Genomic DNA, 18,449 nt, shown 5'->3' with positions numbered 1-18,449 from the left:
CATTATCCAAGCGAAAAAAAAACCAAACAAAAAAAACAAACAAAAAAAGAAGCATTGGTTTGCATTCAACTATATTTCAAACTTTATATCATTGATTTGGATAACAATCTTCTAAGGACCCATTACATGTTACTCTACCAAACTATCATACAACTCTCATCAAAATAAAGTTTATTTCAGAATGCTGATGTTATACATTATACATTCTATAAAGTCAATTAAGATGTACTACATATGTGATAAGTGAACTTGTGCAAATAAAACATTTCACTTGATTATATTTATTATATACAGTTAAACTTCGATTTATCTCGAACAATTGTATCTTAAATACCATGGATAAGTAAAAGTAATATGGAAGTCCCAACAAATCTGTATATATTTTGCCTCAGATTTCTTAAAGGCTTTTCCCGTGTCCTGTTAAAGTTCGAGATAATGAGGTTAAACTGTAGTTAAAACTTCATAACAATGAAACTATCACAGTGTAAAAAATCTTATTCAAAATCTGGATCCATTTCATTATCAAATACATTATCACTCTCTAAGTCAGTATCATTTGAGTTACAAGAACTGTCATCACTAGATTCATCATCACTCTGAAATACGTAATATGGATGTCGATACAATAAACATTGGTCATTACATTCACAATTTTTTGAGCATATATCACAACACAAATGTTTGACTTTTAAGTTTAGCATTTGGAAAAGAATCATATGACTCTAACATTTGAAGTCTACGACACTTATCTACATTTTCTATGTAACTTTTCATGTCAAGTTCAAGTTTGCAAGTGTGCCCGCTATTGTAAAAAAGTAAATGATAAGCTTGACTACCATCACGACCAGCACGCCCAAGCTGCTGGACAAAACTATCCATATCTTTAGGTGGACTATAATGCACGACATTGTTGATGCCCCTATAATTTACACCCATACCTGCTGCACTAGTACATATTAGTGCATACATACTAGTACATATTAAAACTCTAATGTGACCATTCTCATCATTCATATCCTCTCTAATCTTTCTCTTCACATTTCTGAGGTACAAGAATGAAACATATTAACACATTCCATCACAGATATGTCTAAAACCATCGGGTGAAACAAAATATAGGGAACAGTAAGGTTGCACTGGGGGGTAAAAAATTAATGTCTTTATTTTGCCCAAAAAATATTTTTTCTAAAAAGTAAAGTGTCTAAAGGATCTGAAACATAAACGGTTTTATGAAATTCACATTAGAACTTTGTTTTTTACAAGCTGATAATGACCTCATTTTCACAGGTTAGGGACATTACAAGTGTTGTTTTCTTTGAAATAAATATTGAAAACTGTTTCTAAGCTCTATTTTTTTCAACTGCTTACAAACAAACAACATATCAAAATATAAAAATTGGACAAAAGTTTGACTAGAAAAGGTGGCATTATACTTTAAAATGAAAACAGTTCTTACTTCGTACATTTTTGTTTAAAATGGTAGTATTTCATTTCATGTGAACTTTTTAAAATCAGTATAAGTAAAGAAAAAGCTATTTATAAAGAACACTTTTTATGCCTTTGTTGAAATATAAAAACTTCCATTAAAATAGGAAATTTCATTTTTATAAATTTTCTAAAATAATTATATTATAAGCTTCATCAAGTTACGGACACGACAAACCTCAAATATTTATGATTGGCTTTTGGTTTGTGGTAAAAAAAACATTTTTTAAACTTCTGAACTATCATAAATCTGATTTAAATGATAATGAAATACAAAGTACATACAAATTAGATATTGTTTCAAGTAAAAACAATTTACTTGCAGAACTAATACCGATAGAAAAAAACCCACTATAGGAAATCCTGAAACTTCCTTTTTTCACATAACTATATAACTGAAGTACAGAAGACAAGTTCTCTAAATTATTAAAGTTTTATGAAAACTATTTAGAATGTAGGTACACTGATCAACGAGGTCAATTAACCAAATTTAAGGGTTACGGACACTACACTTTAATTTTTCACAGGCTTGAGGATTAAATTTTTATTTTTCGGCCCTTTTCCTAATTTTTTTTCAGCATTTTATTTCTCGTTTCAGTTTCTCCCGATTTTTTTTCTTCAGATCTCAACGTCATCTGCTAAAAGCATACCATAACCAATATACTTTGAATAAATATATACACATATAACTTTATACAGTTGTTATGTGCAAGTAGAAAAGTCAAACCTTCAAGAATAAAGCTCACTAATATTTCTTCAATTGTTTTTTTTTATTCTGTGAAGCATTCTGTTTTTTCTTTAGACAGTTAAATATACAATACTTTATCTGAAATTGGTATAATTTTAGTTTTTTTCTATCTTGAATTTTTTTGTAGTGACCGTAACCAAATTACTTTCCCACTGTTTAACATTTTGAATGCAAATTTACTTGCATTTAACACATTTTAAGATTTTACCTAATAAGCAACTAGACAATTGAAGCAATATATTACAAGAAATATGGGTTATGCAACTCATGATAATAATTTCTTACTATTTTTATATGTCATTTTTGGTGTCCAATCATTATTTTAGTACTTGCAGTAAAGAAAAAACCACATGATCTAAGGGAATTCCAGCTAATAAACATCTTTTTATCTCTAAATTTAATAATACACTGTTTCAAAAATTTTTCTGTAAATTTTATGGAGAAAAATAAAGATATTTCATTTTCAACTTTTGGTTACGGACACTACACACTCTACAAGTTATTAAAAATAGGATGAAACTTAACCTTAAATAGAGGAATTTCAACAAAGATTTTCTTAATTGTAACACCAGTTGCCTTAAACAATGAAAAATTAATAACATGCTATTTGACTTAAATCCTAGGATGTCAGTAGCATCTGCCAATATCAAGGTGATGTAACACCAATGATCTTGTATATGGAAATGGTGCAATCTGGGATTCCCAAATTAGTTGCATCATCAAAATGAGGGAGAAAAATAAAAAACATTGACTTACTTGTTAAACAAACTTCTGACCCTTGTGAATAAACTAGCATTAGTGTTTTAACACCGCCTGTTTCAAACTGCCTCAAGTATAGGTTACAGACACTACAGGGTTTTATAGAGTCCGTAACCACATTTGTGATGATAACAGAGAAACAGTGGTGATGATCAGGAAAATTACAACACATCTCAGCATCTATATGAGATGCCTATCTAGGAAATTAGTTAAGATATTATAAAGCCTTCCAATTTCACAGAATTAAAGTGGTTACGGACACTACATTTTTTGTAAAAACTTAATTTTCCACATTAAAACATGGTGAAATTTCATTACAAGTGTTACATTAGCCCAACTTTTTTCTGTAAGTAACAGAGCATTAATACTGTGATTTCAGACAGAAATCTGGGAAAATAAATGATAGGGACATTATTTTTATTTGGCATAATGAGAGGGTTAAACTTATGTGAAAAATGTATAACATTGCACACCTATTACATTTTCTTCCATACCTTCAAAAGTTGTTATTCAATCCTGAAACTTCAAGCACCAAAATAATTTGTAAAATAAATTCTAAAGTCTGATAATGATCATTGGCATGAAAATGTAAGATATTTAACAATTATTTTTGATTGAAAAATGCTGTAATTTCAAAGTGCAACCGCATAACGCTGGAAAAAAGTCATTTTTGGGGTATATTTTAAGCATTTACTTAAATTCTGTTAAGGCTAGATCAAAAAAATTTTGCACACAAGTTCTTTATAAGTATGCCCATAAAAGAATTATGATAAATTACATGTAAAGAAAATAACATTTCTAAAAATCATATATAACAATGTGGTATTCTTAATGCGCCCTATATTGTGTTTCACCCGCATAAGAAAGGCAGTGTATACATCTGCACAAATTTTTATGCTTGAACAAAATATGAGTGGTCTTGTACAATCTTTTTTCTTCAAAGATAAATCCTTCAATAACCAGCCAAATGTAACCTCAATAGGTACAGATTTTTCAACTTATGCACAAATAACTTAATGTTTTCTCTATCAGTACTGTCAATAATGTCTACACAGTTGTTTAGAGCAAGTCGTTTTCTAATTACTTTCCTTGCTTCCTTGCTTGCATTGGCTGTAATGACTAGGGCAGGACAGCTAATCAGTAACCTTATCTCACCTGTCCGTAAAAACCATTCCCTGAAGGCTTGGGCATGCTGTGTACTTTCTCCCTTAAAAGAATATATAGAGACCATATTTCAATTGGTTGGTATCTCATAATATAATATTGGGAAAGAAAACATTTAAGAACCCTCTCTACGCTGCACATTGAAGAGTTCTTATTCTATGTATTTTTCTGCAGTTTGAGTAATCTGCTCTTAGATCTAAATTCTAAAATATAGAAATTCACAGTATATTACACAGTCTTGGGCTCAGGTGAGCTAAAAATGAATCCCATCATGACATGTCTCAGAGAACAATGTGTTTAAAAGCCAAACATCTGCGATGAGCAGTTGCTGAAAAAACTGTGACCAAAAATTTGTTATGGACAGACACACAAGGGTATGCCCTGTTCTTATTCAGAGGGGGGGGGGATAATAATCTGTGTCTCAGAATAAGCCCTGTTACAACGCACTTTGAAAAATTACGCACTCTGAAAATTTTTTTCAAAGTGCGTTAAATTTTGGGACCAAGTCAACGCACTTTGAAAAAATAAAATTTTTTTTCAAAGTGCGTTAATATGGACCATATTAACGCACTTTGAAAAACTGTGTATGGATTTGTCAATATTTCTGCAAATCTTAGGTATGATAAATAATTGAACCTGTTTGATAATTCTTTTGTGAAGAGGTCAAATCAGGATATGAAAGTGAGCGAGTTTGATTTTTTTATATTTAGAAAATTCTTTCTCACTTAAATGCTTTACTGTCCTAAATTTTTTTCAAGTTTGCATGCATTTTATGTAAACTTAAATTTATTGAAAGTTTTCAACGTCATACCAGTTATGTAAACACATATATTTGGGTGTAGCATAGGCAACAGTACCGGAAAGGGGGCTTATATGTAGGCACATAAATATTTTGCAAAGATATACATAATATATACATGTATGCATTAAAAATTGGGGCTTACCTGTGGGGTCAACTTTCAATTTGCTACCGACGGCTATGTACAATGTTTAAGAAAAAAAGAGTTGTGATGAGAGACCTTTTATTCGTCTTCTCCTTGTTCTCAATGAGGTTAAATGAGTTCATGTAAATTTAAAAAAGTTTTTCGAAAGATATAATTATTACAATTTGATTTCCTCTATTACTAAAATCTAAGTCTAGAATTTTTATTTTCATTCATATCTTTTTTTCAAAGTGCGTTAAATGCCTCCATGGTAAAAAATTATTATGTGCATTCTTAACGCACTTTGAAAAAATTTTTCAAAGTGCGTTGAGTGTGTCCAAAATTTAACGCACTTTGAAAAATTTTACGCACTTTGAAAAAATTTTTCAAAGTGCGTAATTTTTTCAAAGTGCGTTGCCACAAAGCCCTCACCCAATTAAACCTAGTCCATAGGAAAATATACCATTAATGAACCCTCTAAATCGGGTATGTTTTAGGGATGTGCGATTTTATCGGTATACCGGTATATCGCGATTTTTTGTTGCGTGATACGTATCGTGATACGGAGACCTAAATACTGGTGTTTAGGTACATATTAATAAGTCCATAAATTATTCATTTCTTTGTTCAATCTTTCTAATTACAATTACAGAAAGTATAAAAAATGTTGTAAAAAGTGAAAAGAACAGCATCTTACCGTCCAAACATATTAAATAATTTTATATACATAAAAATTTCTAGAAAGTAAAATTTTGTTTTTCTAACATATTTTTAGAAAAATAATGACTTTTTATATAAAATCATTGTAAAAACTGCTTTTAAAAATATCATGATATTGTGGGGAAAAATTGTGATATATCGCAATACAAAATTTTTGGCAATACCCATCCCTAGTATGTTTCAAGCTGAACAAGAAAGTAAATAGTTTTGTGTTCCATCTTTCACTTTTATCAGGTAATTTCCTTCATCTTCTTTACATTTGGCTTTACATTTTGTAGGACAGAATCTCTTGATTAAGCTATATTTTATCACTTTCAGTAAAAGAACTGAAGCAATCATGATGACTCATCTAAACAAGATAGTTTACAATTACTCTAATCATGAAAGTTCATCTTTTGCTTTAAAGTATTCAACAGCTGCAATGTTGTTAGACCTATCTATGATTTGCAGGTTGGGACCAATAGCCCAAATAGGATATAATAGCCCGTTTGGGATATAATATCCCTAATGGGCAATAAACTACCAGTGCAAAAATTGAAAAAAAAATTTTGGAATATATATCATAAAACATCAAAACACTTAAAAAGGAATAACTTTTGGTAAGCAAGTTTTTCTGCAACCCTAATGCTTTTAAGATTGATCGCCAAGAAGATAAGGAACATCCGAGGAATCAATCTCCTAAACAATGGGCATACAGGAAAACTTGTCAACCAAGTTATTCCTTTTTAAGTGTACTGATGCGAATTTATCATGATATTTTTTGCCAAAAAAAAAAGAATTTTTGCACTGTAAATTTATAGCCCATTTGGAATATTATATCCAAAACGGACTACTGTATACAGGGGAATTTTCGCCCCCGTTTTATTTTCGCCCCTTTTGCCCTTGTCACAAATGAGCGAATTAAAATGGGGCGAATTCATTTTAGAATACCGTATGATTTCTTAAACAGAACTGTGACTGGGCGAAATTAAAACGGGGCAAAATTGTAAGCAAGTGTAAAAGGGCAAAAATAACATGGAGGGAAAATAACGCTGTATACAGTGTTATATCCCATTTGGGCGATTGGTCCCAACCTGATTTTGGTTTTTTTTTTTTTTTTTTTTTTTTTGATAGCTCACAGTCCATTGTCATATGTGAAAAGTCAAATACTTGTGACCTTTTTTGTTTATTTCTTACACTGTACATACTGATAGATAGCTTTACCCATTTGAGATAGTTTAATAAAGCTACATAGCTAATATTAAAACAATATATTTACATTTGCAAATGTTTTCCTTCATATAACACTTCTGAAAGCAATGCGTATCTGTATCTGTATAAATACCTGTGCGGGGTTAAGAGATCATAGATGTGCGTATGGATAAACGTTCGACGTAATTTCTCAGTGATGTCAAAAAGGGTCTACGAGCGTTCAGTGCATTACATACATGCCGTTGGGTTTAAAAAATCATGCATTTCACACGTGAAAAGTCACGATCAGGCAAATATAAAGTATGAATAAGTCACACATGTAAATATAAGTAGTAAGGTATCATTCTAAAACATCTATCGGGCTATAAATACGGGTTAGTACGAGATTAAATTCATCATAAAGCCCTTCGGGCTCTCTGTAATTTTATTTCGTGACCAACTCGTATTTATATCCGGATATATGTTTAAAAATGATACCTTATTTCTTAAAAATAGTGCTGGACCTGTTTTGAGCACCTACATGTTCAAATATTACCATAATATTAAAGAATGCATTTTAAAATACATACCAATGAACACGAGTATGGGCTTCATCCACCACAAATAGACAGAATGTCTTTGATGCGGACAACATATCCCGCCATTTACATGTATCACTTTATAGAATGGCTTCTGGCGAAGAAAAAATAAACTGGAATTTCCCATCAAGAATACAAACATCTTCCGACGCATCTTTACCGATGTACGTAGCCGTAAACCCCATTGATACAAGAAAATCGGTCTGTTCTTTCATTATGGACACGAGGGGACTAATAACGATAACCTGCGTCACGTCCAGAGTGTCACTCATAGTAGAAAAATTTTCGTAAAAAATAGCAAAGCTTAAGGCCATGTAGCACAACGATTTCCCCCCCACCTGTTCTTAATGAGAGGAATACGTCCTTTCCTTTCAAAAGACAACTTAAAGCTTTGTCTTGCTGTGGGTTCAATCTTTCAACTTCAAAAAACTTCTCTCACTTTCTCCATACCATGTTGTATACTGGGCGCCGCCATTGTTAAACGTTCAGCTGAATATCATTTGAAAGGTTTTATGTGATTGATTGGAAATTTTCAGGAGCGCCGAGTAAAATTTTGCTCGGACAAGATTTGATTGGCTTTCCCGTTTTATGCATAATTCATGAGAAACAAGCAAAATGAATATCAAACAACCACGGGTTTGAGGAAGCTTGCGGACTCAAAACCCGTGGCTTACGACGATGCGGTAATGCATACTTTTATATGTAGCGGTAATGTTGCGTTTTTGTAGCGCTAATGACTATGTAGCGGTAATGAAAATGTCGAAAATGTAGCGGTAATGATACGCACCCGTTGATTGGTCGACGCACCGATTGATTAATCGCTAATCCTGATTGACAGCTTTGTTACGCAACACCGAACACGCATTCGCTTTCTGGGACCGTTACTGTAATTATGTTCCCCAAACGAAGTTGGGGAACATATTGTTTTTACTCTGTTTCTTATTATTATGTTCCCCAAACGAAGTTGGGGAACATATTGTTTTTACTCTGTTTCTTATTATTATTATTCTTATTAAGGTCTTCCGTTTCAAACGGAAGACCTTCTACTGATTCTGTTGTTTCTTTTCCACTATTATTATTATTATTTTTTTCTTACCGATTTTGTGCAGACGATTTCTCGAGAACGCCTTGACAGTTTTTCATGAAACTTTCAGCAATGATAGGAAACTATTTGAACTTCATGCGTTTTTTTTTATTTTGCCGTCGTCACTTCCGGTCGCGAGATATGGCTCATTTTTCTGTTTTTAAAGTGTCATTTTGTCCGAGAGTGTTCTCGAAAACGGTTGGAGATTGGGTCCTGAAACTTTCAGGGATGATAGATTATGACTTCTAGATTTGAGAAGGATATATGGTTTTTGTTGCCGTTGCGTCCGTTGTCCACCGGAAGAAGTTTAAAAATATGCAAATTTTTAATTTTTTCTTTTTTAAATGTTTCTTATGGAGGCAAATAGAGTGTGTCGAGTAATATTATGTCCACCGGAAGTTATTTTTTCCAAACCGGAAGTAATCCACAAAATGAGCATTTTTCCTCGAAATTATCAGGGATTATTCCTTTACACTCAGAAAGGAGTTATAGGTCATTTTAAGTACTTCTGGTCACACTGGAAGTGAATTATAAAGACCGGAAGTTGTTTGAAATTGATAGATTTCACTCTAAAATGTGTTCTCACGTATTTTGAATAATTGATCTGAACATTTTTTTCATTTAAAGTTGTTATATTACCTTATCAAAAATCGAAAGGAAGACCTACTCGTTGATCGCAAAAGAGATCTCATCTAGTTATGTCGCCCCAGACGAAGTCGGGGAGACATATTGCTATTGTACGTATGTTTTTTTGTCCAGGCGTTTTCTTGGAGATGGCTGGGACAATCTTCCTGAAACTTTCCTCAAAGGACGATCACTGGTTGTTGTTGTGCCATGTGGTCATTCAGTTTCAAAATGGCTACCGTTGCCATGGAAACCTGCAAAAAGCGACGAATTTGGACGAATTTTGTCCGCGAGTGTTCTCTCTGGTCCCTTGAACATTCGTCATGAAACTTTTTTATTTTAGTGATTAGTAATTGTAGTTTTGCGATTTGCATTTAAAATTTTCAAATAATCAATTATTGCCATGGAAACCAGGGGAAAGTTAAAATTCTTTAATTTCAATTTTCTCAATAACTACTCAAGCAATCGTTTTGAAACTGTCAATGTTTATTCCTTGCAATGTGTCAAAGTGATTTCTATTTTTAAAATAATTGTAATGAGTCGCTCACAGTTGCCATAGAAACGAAACAGAAAAAAGGTTAAGATGTACACGTGTTCTCCAAGGTCTAGGTCAAAGTTCTTCGTATCCAATAAAAATTCTTTTCACAAGAATACATATTTGAAATAGGAAAGCCCTAGCCCTTACCGTTCAAACGTTATGGCTAAGGTTCTATGTTCAAGACGCCCCCTCCCCCCCCCCCCCCCAAAGGAAGCGCACAGCCAGGTAGAATACACAGATATAACATATACAATTTACAAGTAACGTTTTAAAAGTTTCATTCATAAAATTCAGTTCTCCTGATGTGATTTGATATTTTGCCAACATTCATTCTTCTGTCTTGTCTCTAGATTTTATAATTATTTTATTTTATCTATTAAAAAAATAACGATTGTCAGCTGCATTTATTAGCATTTCGCGTTTTCTTTTATTTCCATTACTTGTATATTAATAATTTCATAAGATAATGCTTGTATCAATTAGACAATTGGTACGTCAATTCCATAGTTTTATTCATTTATAAATCCTTGGATTCGCTCCTGCAGGTGCGTGAAGCCTTGATCACCACTGTAAACAAAACATTCATCTCGCCGAAAATGTTTATGATTCCGCTAAACTGAGAAAGTTTACACATGATTTATCATCTCATAACAAACATCAGCCCCGTGCAATGCAGAAATGCTCGAACTTGAAGGTGGCATCACAGATTCATTTTCCGGCAGAACCTCTAAAAATGAAAGTGAAAATAGGGAAATTTCAGAGTTCTCACTGGCGTTATAATACACAAAATAATTCGGCTAATCTTCTTAATAAATTACAATTGCCAAGCTTTTTTGGTAGGAAAGATACTGCCAATTAACAAGTATGAGGCTCAGTTCAGTACATCTGCCCAATTTCTTTTATGCAAGTCTGCAAATTTAGGAACTTGTAATTTTTTCCTGCACTACTTTCTTCTCCTACCGATTCTAAAAATAATTAGTGGGATGTACCCAATTAAGGTCTTCCGTTTGCAACGGAAAGGACTGATACTACTCGATGGTTGTCCAAGCTTAGCTAATGGACCATTGTTTTAGTGATGATAAAAATGAAAGTCTTGTCCAGTACGGGGCGACATATGCTATTGCTTGCAATAGCAGACTTTCTAGTTATGTTCCCCAAACGAAGTTGGGGAACATATTGTTTTTACTCTGTTTCTTATTAAGGTCTTTCGTCTGCAACGGAAGACCTTATTGTTTTCGTTCGGTTTCTTTTTCCCTATTATTAAGGTTTTCCGTCTTCACGGAAGACCTTATAGTGATTCTACTGTTTCTTATTATTATTATTAAGGTCTTCCGTCTTCACGGAAGACCTTATAGCGATTCTACTGTTTCTTCTTATTATTATTATTTTCCTGACCATCTAATTTTGTGCACGCGATTTCTCGAAGACGACTGGGTGGATTTTCACGAAATTCTAAAGGAACAATGTGTTGTTATCTGAAGTTATTCTATCTGAGAGATTTTTTGGATATTCGCTTCCGGTGCCAAGTTACAGACCTTTTTCTGAATTTAAAATGACATTTTGTCCGCGATTAATCTCAAGAACGGTATAAGATATTAATGTGAAACTTTCAGGGATTATAGATCGTGATATTCGCTATCCAGGACGCGACCTTTCTTTCGTCGTCAGTACTTCCTGTTGTTTCCGGATGAAAATTTGAAAAGTCAAATTTTCTAACTTTTTTGTTTTTCAATATTTTTGAATTATTTTAATATGTTCAATAGAAATCCTTCTAATTAGGCTTAATATATATTTTGTTTATAAATTGATAAATCCAAACTCTAGATATTAACATTTGAAAATTCGAAGCGTATCCAAAATGGCGTCTGTCTCTGTCAACTCCGAGATTTAGCGCGTAGGGGGTTATGGAGTCAGCTGAGCGTTTGGTTGAACGAAACTAACATAAGTATAAATGAAATGTAAAAGAGTACTTTGATTGTCACGTCATAGTTACGTTGCTATTCTGTTTTAACTAAAGTTGTAATTCGAGGTCTTCTCAAATTGATTTTATCTGCTTCTCAAATTAGAAAAAGTCGAGACTACATGTACAAATGAAATACTACATATATATAAAACCTTTGTTTTGCATCGTGGAACAACAGATCTTGAATCACGATTAATAAACATGTAAGCATAAGTTTATCAAGAAACAATATATTCAATGAGTATAAAACGCGGCCACTGTTTTCCCATGCAAACTAATAGAAAAGAATAAAATAAGTAATCCATTTTTCAAAAGATCGTTTAATGAAGTTCATGTAAACATTTGTTTTCTAATAGATCTAATAAATCTAATTAAAGCTATTGAACATAAATGGTATCTTAATTCTTGACCGTCTTTGGGTGAGGCACGTTTTTCAGTTTCAGTTTTTTAATGAATGTGTAACTAATTGGGAAATTGAAATATGTTAAAGAATCATAGCCATATTCAACTGCTTTCGTATTACTTGCGTATAAACGATATGTTTTATGTCTCGTACATTGAACGTATTAAATGACTTTTAAAACTCACAATTTAAGCTATAAGAACGTTCTTAATTTCATTGAAGCTATCACACCTTTTTAATAGAACTTTCCAAAGAAAAGGCGTGAAGATTTTGTCGCGAAATTATGAATAGTAACCAACCTTTCACAAGACAGATACTGTAAACCAACTTTTATTCGCGTGCGAGAAATGTTCGCGAAGTTCGCGAGAGCCTCGTAATCGCGAATATTTCTCGCCGCGAACCGGTCCTTGAAGTGTTCGTGTCTATTAACAACAGATCCAAAAAGGCTTGATCGCGAAAATTAATCGTCGCGAACTAGTTTACCCCTGGTAAATCGCGAAATAAAGTCGTCGCGAATAAAAGTTGGTTTACAGTATACTGTTGCAGAAATATTTACAAATAAATTTATAAGAGTGGTCCCAATTTAGTAAAGGTGAGCGCGTTGGAAATACTTGCTGGTACTGTAACCCTGGTTCAATCACCCATCTCTACGAATTTTTCCAATTCGTTTTTCAGCTCAATTTTACGGGATTTTTTTTTTCACAATCGGACGGAAGACCTCTCGTTGCTCGCAACGAGATCGTTTCTAGTTATTATTAAGGTCTTCCGTCTTCAACGGAAACCTTATAGTGATTCTATTGTTTCTTATTAAGGTCTTCCGTCTTCACGGAAGACCGTATAGCGATTCTATTGTTTCTTATTAAGGTCTTTCGTCTCCAACGGAAGACCTTCTTGTTATTCTTCGGTTTCTTTTTCCCTATTATTAAGGTCTTCCGTCTCCAACGGAAGACCTTATTGTTTTCGTTCGGTTTCTTTTTCCCTATTATTAGGGTCTTCCGTCTCCAACGGAAGACCCTTCTATTATTCTATTGTTTCTTTTTCACTTTTATTAGGGTCTTCCGTCTTCAGCGGAAGACCCTTCTATTATTCTTCGGTTTCTTTTTTACCTTTATTAGGGTCTTCCGTCTTCAGCGGAAGACCCTTCTATTATTCTTTTGTTTCTTTTTCAATTTTCTTATTATTATTATTATTATTATTATTCTTTTTTTCTGCACAAATTTTGTGCCGACGATTTCTCAGAGATTTTTCGATCGATTTGTTTCAAATTTTCAGGGTTGGTGCACAATTATCTGAAGTTAATTCCGGCCGAAGGATTTTTTAGAAATCACTTCCGGTCTAGAGTTATCGCCCTTTCCTTAAAATTCAGATGACCTCCTTGTCTGTGACAGAACTCAATAACAGCTCAAGCTAGAGCGCTGAAATTTTCAGTGATAATAGAGGACATGTTGCCATGTTGCACCTGGGTCAGGAAATTTTCCGGAAGTTTCTAGTATGGAAGCTCGTTAGGGGTCAAAATTTAGGACACGAATCATGACTGATTTTTTAAGACATTTTGCTTCATATCTTTTAAAGTATAATTATTTTGTTAAAACATACTGAACATCATTTGTGCAAAACATCGAGATCTTTCATATTATACCAAGAAAAAAGCGCTGAGTCATCACATTAAGGGCAAAAAGGGGCCAAAAGTCTTTAATCGATAACTCTTTAACAATCAATATTTTGGTATATATTACTGAACAAAAAATGTTGAGCTTAACAATCTACAACCATATATTATGATATTCATATCATATGGTACATAATTAGGGGCCACAAGGGGCCAGAATGCTAAATCTTTGATGCTTAATATTTCGAAAGGGAGAAATATTTTGATAAGCAATATTGAACGAAATATGTTCAAAATAATGTTCTAAACAATATGCATCTTTTCATTTTTTGCTAAGCGTCCCCATTAAGGAGTTGAAAGGATGGCCCCTAAATATTTCTTTTGCTAATAGCTCAAAAACGAATAAGAATTTCTGAACAATTATTGAACACAAAATGTTCAAAATCTTAAGACCTTCAAGATGAGATCCCGAAAAAGGGGCTGGGCACTCGAATTAGGGGCCAAGAGGGGCCAAAAGTCTTTTTTCAATAACTCTTTATCAGTTAATATTTTGTAATACATTACTGAAGCAAAAATGTTTATCTCAACAATCTCCAACTATATATTATGATTTTCATGTCGTATGGTACATAATTAGGGGCCAAAAGGGGCCAGAATGCTAAATCTTTGATGATTTATATCTCGAAAGGGAGAAATATTTTGATAAGCAATATTGAACAAAAGATGTTCAAAATCATGTTCTGAACAATATGCAACCTTTCATTTTTTGCTAAGCGTCCCCATTAAGGAGTTCAAGGGTTGGCCCCTAAATATTTCTTTTGCTTATAATTCAAAAATGGAAAAAAAATTCTAAATAGTAATTGAACAAAAAATGTTCAAAATCTTTAGACCTTCAAGATGAGATCCCGAAAAAGGGGCTGGGCACTCGAATTAGGGGCCAAGAAGGGCCAAAAGTCTTTTTTCGATAACTCTTTATCAGTTAATATTTTGTAATACATTACTGAAGCAAAGATGTTTTCTTAATCATCTCCAACTATATATTATGATTTTTATGTAGTATGGTACATAATTAGGGGCCACAAGGGGCCAGAATGCTAAATCTTTGATGCTTTATATCTCGAAAGGGAGAAATATTTTGATAAGCAATATTGAACAAAAGATGTTCAAAATCATGTTCTGAACAATATGCAACCTTTCATTTTTTAGCTCACCTCAACGAAGTTGGGGGGAGCTTATGTGATACCCTCGGCGTCGGCGTCGGCGTCGGCGTCGGTGTCGGCGTCGGCGTCGGTGTCGGCGTCGGCGTCCCAGGTTAAGGTTAAGTTTTTTGGAGCAGTTTTCTTTTTAATTACTTCTGTGTCCTATACTGATGAGACATGCATGGAAGATGCTTCAAATGTGTTTTATTGTACCAGTCAGAGTTTCAGATGCTGCAATTTCAGCAAAGGAATTACCAGGTTAATGTTTTTGGAGCAGGTTAACATTTTTGGTGCAGTTTTTGGTGTGGGTTTCATTTCCAAGTAACTATAAGCCCTATGTTGACCAAACTTGCATGGATGATACATCTAAGGATGCATACTACCGGGCTTGCTTCGGATGCTGAATCTGACCTACATTTTCCGGTTGAGTGAACAGGTTAAAGTTTTTGGTGTGGGTTTCATTTCCAAGTAACTATAAGCCCTATGTTGACCAAACTTGCATGGATGATACATCTAAGGATGCATACTACCGGGCTTGCTTCAGATGCTGAATATGACCTACATTTTCCAGTTGAGTGAACAGGTTAAAGTTTTTGGTGTAGGTTTCATTTCCAAGTAACTATAAGCCCTATGTTGACCAAACTTGCATGGATGATACATCTAAGGATGCATACTACCGGGCTTGCTTCGGATGCTGAATCTGACCTACATTTTCCGGTTGAGTGAACAGGTTAATGTTTTTGGTGTAGGTTTCATTTCCAAGTAACTATAAGCCCTATGTTGACCAAACTTGCATGGATGATACATCTAAGGATGCATACTACCGGGCTTGCTTCGGATGCTGAATCTGACCTACATTTTCCGGTTGAGTGAACAGGTTAATGTTTTTGGTGTAGGTTTCATTTCCATAACTATAAGCCCTATGTTGACCAAACTTGCATGGATGATACATCTAATGCATACTACCGGGCTTGCTTTTGCTGAATCTCACCTACATTATCCAGTTGAGCGAACAGGATAATGTTTTTGGTGCAGGTTTCATTTGCAAGTAACTATATGACCTATGTTGACCAAACTTGCATGGATGATACATCTAAGGATGCACACTACCTGGCTTGCTTCGGATGCTGAATCTTACCTACATTTTCCGGTTGAGTGAATAGTTAAAAGTTTTTGGTGCAGGTTTCATTTCCAAGGAACTATGAGTTCTTTAATGACCAATCTTGCATAGATGATACATCTAAGGATGCATACTTTTGCTTCGGATGCTGAATCTCTTTTTTGTGGATGAGTGAATGTTAGTTTTGATGCATTTTTCATTTCCAATAAACTATGAGCCCTATATTGAGCAAACTTGCATGGATGATACATCTAAGGATGCACACTAATGGACTTGCTTCGGATGCTGAATTGGACATATATAATAGACAAGGTAAAAGTTGATTTTCTATTACCAAAAACTATAAGGCTTATATAACATTGTATAAACCAAACTTGCATAAATGCTGCATCAAGAGAATGAAAACTCTCAAATTTGCTTCAGATGCTGGATTTTCATTACATTTTCATGAAGAAGAAGTAGTTTAAATTTTTTATGTAGGTCTATTTCAAAGTATCAGATCAAAATTGTTTTTAAAAATATTTTCATTTTTGGAATGTATACTTCTTGTTGGTTAATTGTGTGACTTTGCCTTACTTAAAGACAACATTCGTTGAGGTGAGCTCTGTAATCTCTGATTACCTATGTTTGCTAAGCGTCCCCATTAAGGAGTTCAAGGGTTGGCCCCTAAATATTTCTTTTGCTTAAAGTTCAAAAATGGAAAAGAATTTCTGAATAGATATTGAATAAAAAATGTTCAAAATCTGAAGACCTTCAAGATGAGATCCCGAAAAAGGGGCTGGGCACTCGAATTAGGGGCCAAGAGGGGCCAAAAACTTTTTTTCGATAACTCTTTATCAGTTAATATTTCGTAAAACATTACTGAAGCAAAGATATTTATCTCAACCATCTACAACTATATTTTATGATTTTCATGTCGCATGGTACATAATTAGGGACCACAAGGGTCCAGAATGCTAAATCTTTCATGCTTTATATCTCGAAAGGGAGAAATATTTTGATAAGCAATATTAAACAAAAGATGTTCAAAATCATGTTCTGAACAATATGCAACCTTTCATTTTTTGCTAAACGTCCCCATTAGGGAGTTCAAGGGTTGGCCCCTAAATATTTCTTTTATGAATAACTCGAAAATGAAAAAGAATCTCTGAACACTTGTTGATCAAAAAGTGTTAAAAAGCATGAGATCTTTCAGATGATTTGAAGGGAAAAAAGGGCTGGTCCTTTACATAAAGGGCCAAGAGGGGCCAGAATCTAAATTTATGACAGTTTAACGTTCAATATTTAAAAAATACCATCACGGCAGCAAAATCGTTTTTCTTAAGAAAATTATCATTGTAAAAAAATCTCAATCAAAATTTTATCTCATCTCATCAAGAATCGAACGGAAGACCCACTCGTTGTTCACAACGAGATCTCATCTAGTTATTATTATTATTTTTATTCTTTTTTCTTCTTACAAAATTTGTGCAGAAGATTTCTCGGAGATGGCTCTTTCGATTTGCTTGAAATTTTCAGGGTAGATGCGTTATCATCTGAAGTTAATTCCGGCAAATTATTTTTTGGAAATTCACTTCCGGTCAGGAGTTATCGCCCTTTGATCAAAATTTGGAGGACCTCCTTGTCTGTGATGGAACTCAAAAACGGCTCAAGCTAGAAAGCTGAAATTTTTAGTGATGATAGAGGACATGTTCCCATATTGCACCTGGGTCAGGATATTTTCCGGAAGTGCCTAGTATGGAAGCTCGGTAGGGGTCAAAATTTAGGACACGTTTTATGAGTGGTTTTTTGAGACATTTTGTATCATATCATTTAAAATATGAATATTTTGTAAAAACATACTGAACAACATTTGTGCAAAATATCAAGATCTTTAATATGATATCAAGAAAAATGTGCTGACTCATCAAATTAAGGGCTGAAAGGGGCCAACAGTTTTTATTCAATAACTTTTTTAAAGTCAATATTTTGTTATACATTACTGAAGCAAAAATGTTAATCTCAATCATTTACAACTTTATATAATAATTTTTATGTCATATGGTACATAATAAGGGGCCACAAGGGGCCAGAATACTAAATCTTTGATGCTTTATATCTCGAAATAGAGAAATATTTTGATAAGCAATATTGAACAAAAGATGTTCAAAATAATGTTCTGAGCAATATGCAACCTTTCATTTTTTGCTAAACAGCCCCATTAAGGAGTTGAAGGGTTGGCCCCTAAATATTTCTTTTGCTAATAGCTCAAAAACAAAAAGGAATTTCTAAACAGTTGTTGAACACAAAATGTTCAAAATCTTAAGAGCTTTAAGATAATATCCTGAAACAGGGGCTGGGC

The 18,449-nt window shown here is 33.6% G+C and overlaps 1 pseudogene; it reads right to left on the bottom strand.

Annotated features, from left to right (window-relative positions):
• Positions 1-483: 483 nt before the first annotated feature.
• On the bottom strand, positions 484-7,997 carry LOC134261613 (ATP-dependent DNA helicase RecQ-like; annotated as a pseudogene).
• Positions 7,998-18,449: the final 10,452 nt, after the last annotated feature.

Source organism: Saccostrea cucullata, unplaced genomic scaffold (assembly GCF_032062105.1).
Source record: "Saccostrea cucullata isolate Sc308-1 unplaced genomic scaffold, CSIRO_AGI_Scuc_v1 ctg12408, whole genome shotgun sequence".
Lineage (NCBI taxonomy): Eukaryota > Metazoa > Mollusca > Bivalvia > Ostreida > Ostreidae > Saccostrea > Saccostrea cuccullata.
Note: the sequence above shows the minus strand (reverse complement) of the source record. Positions and strands in the feature narration are given on the sequence as shown.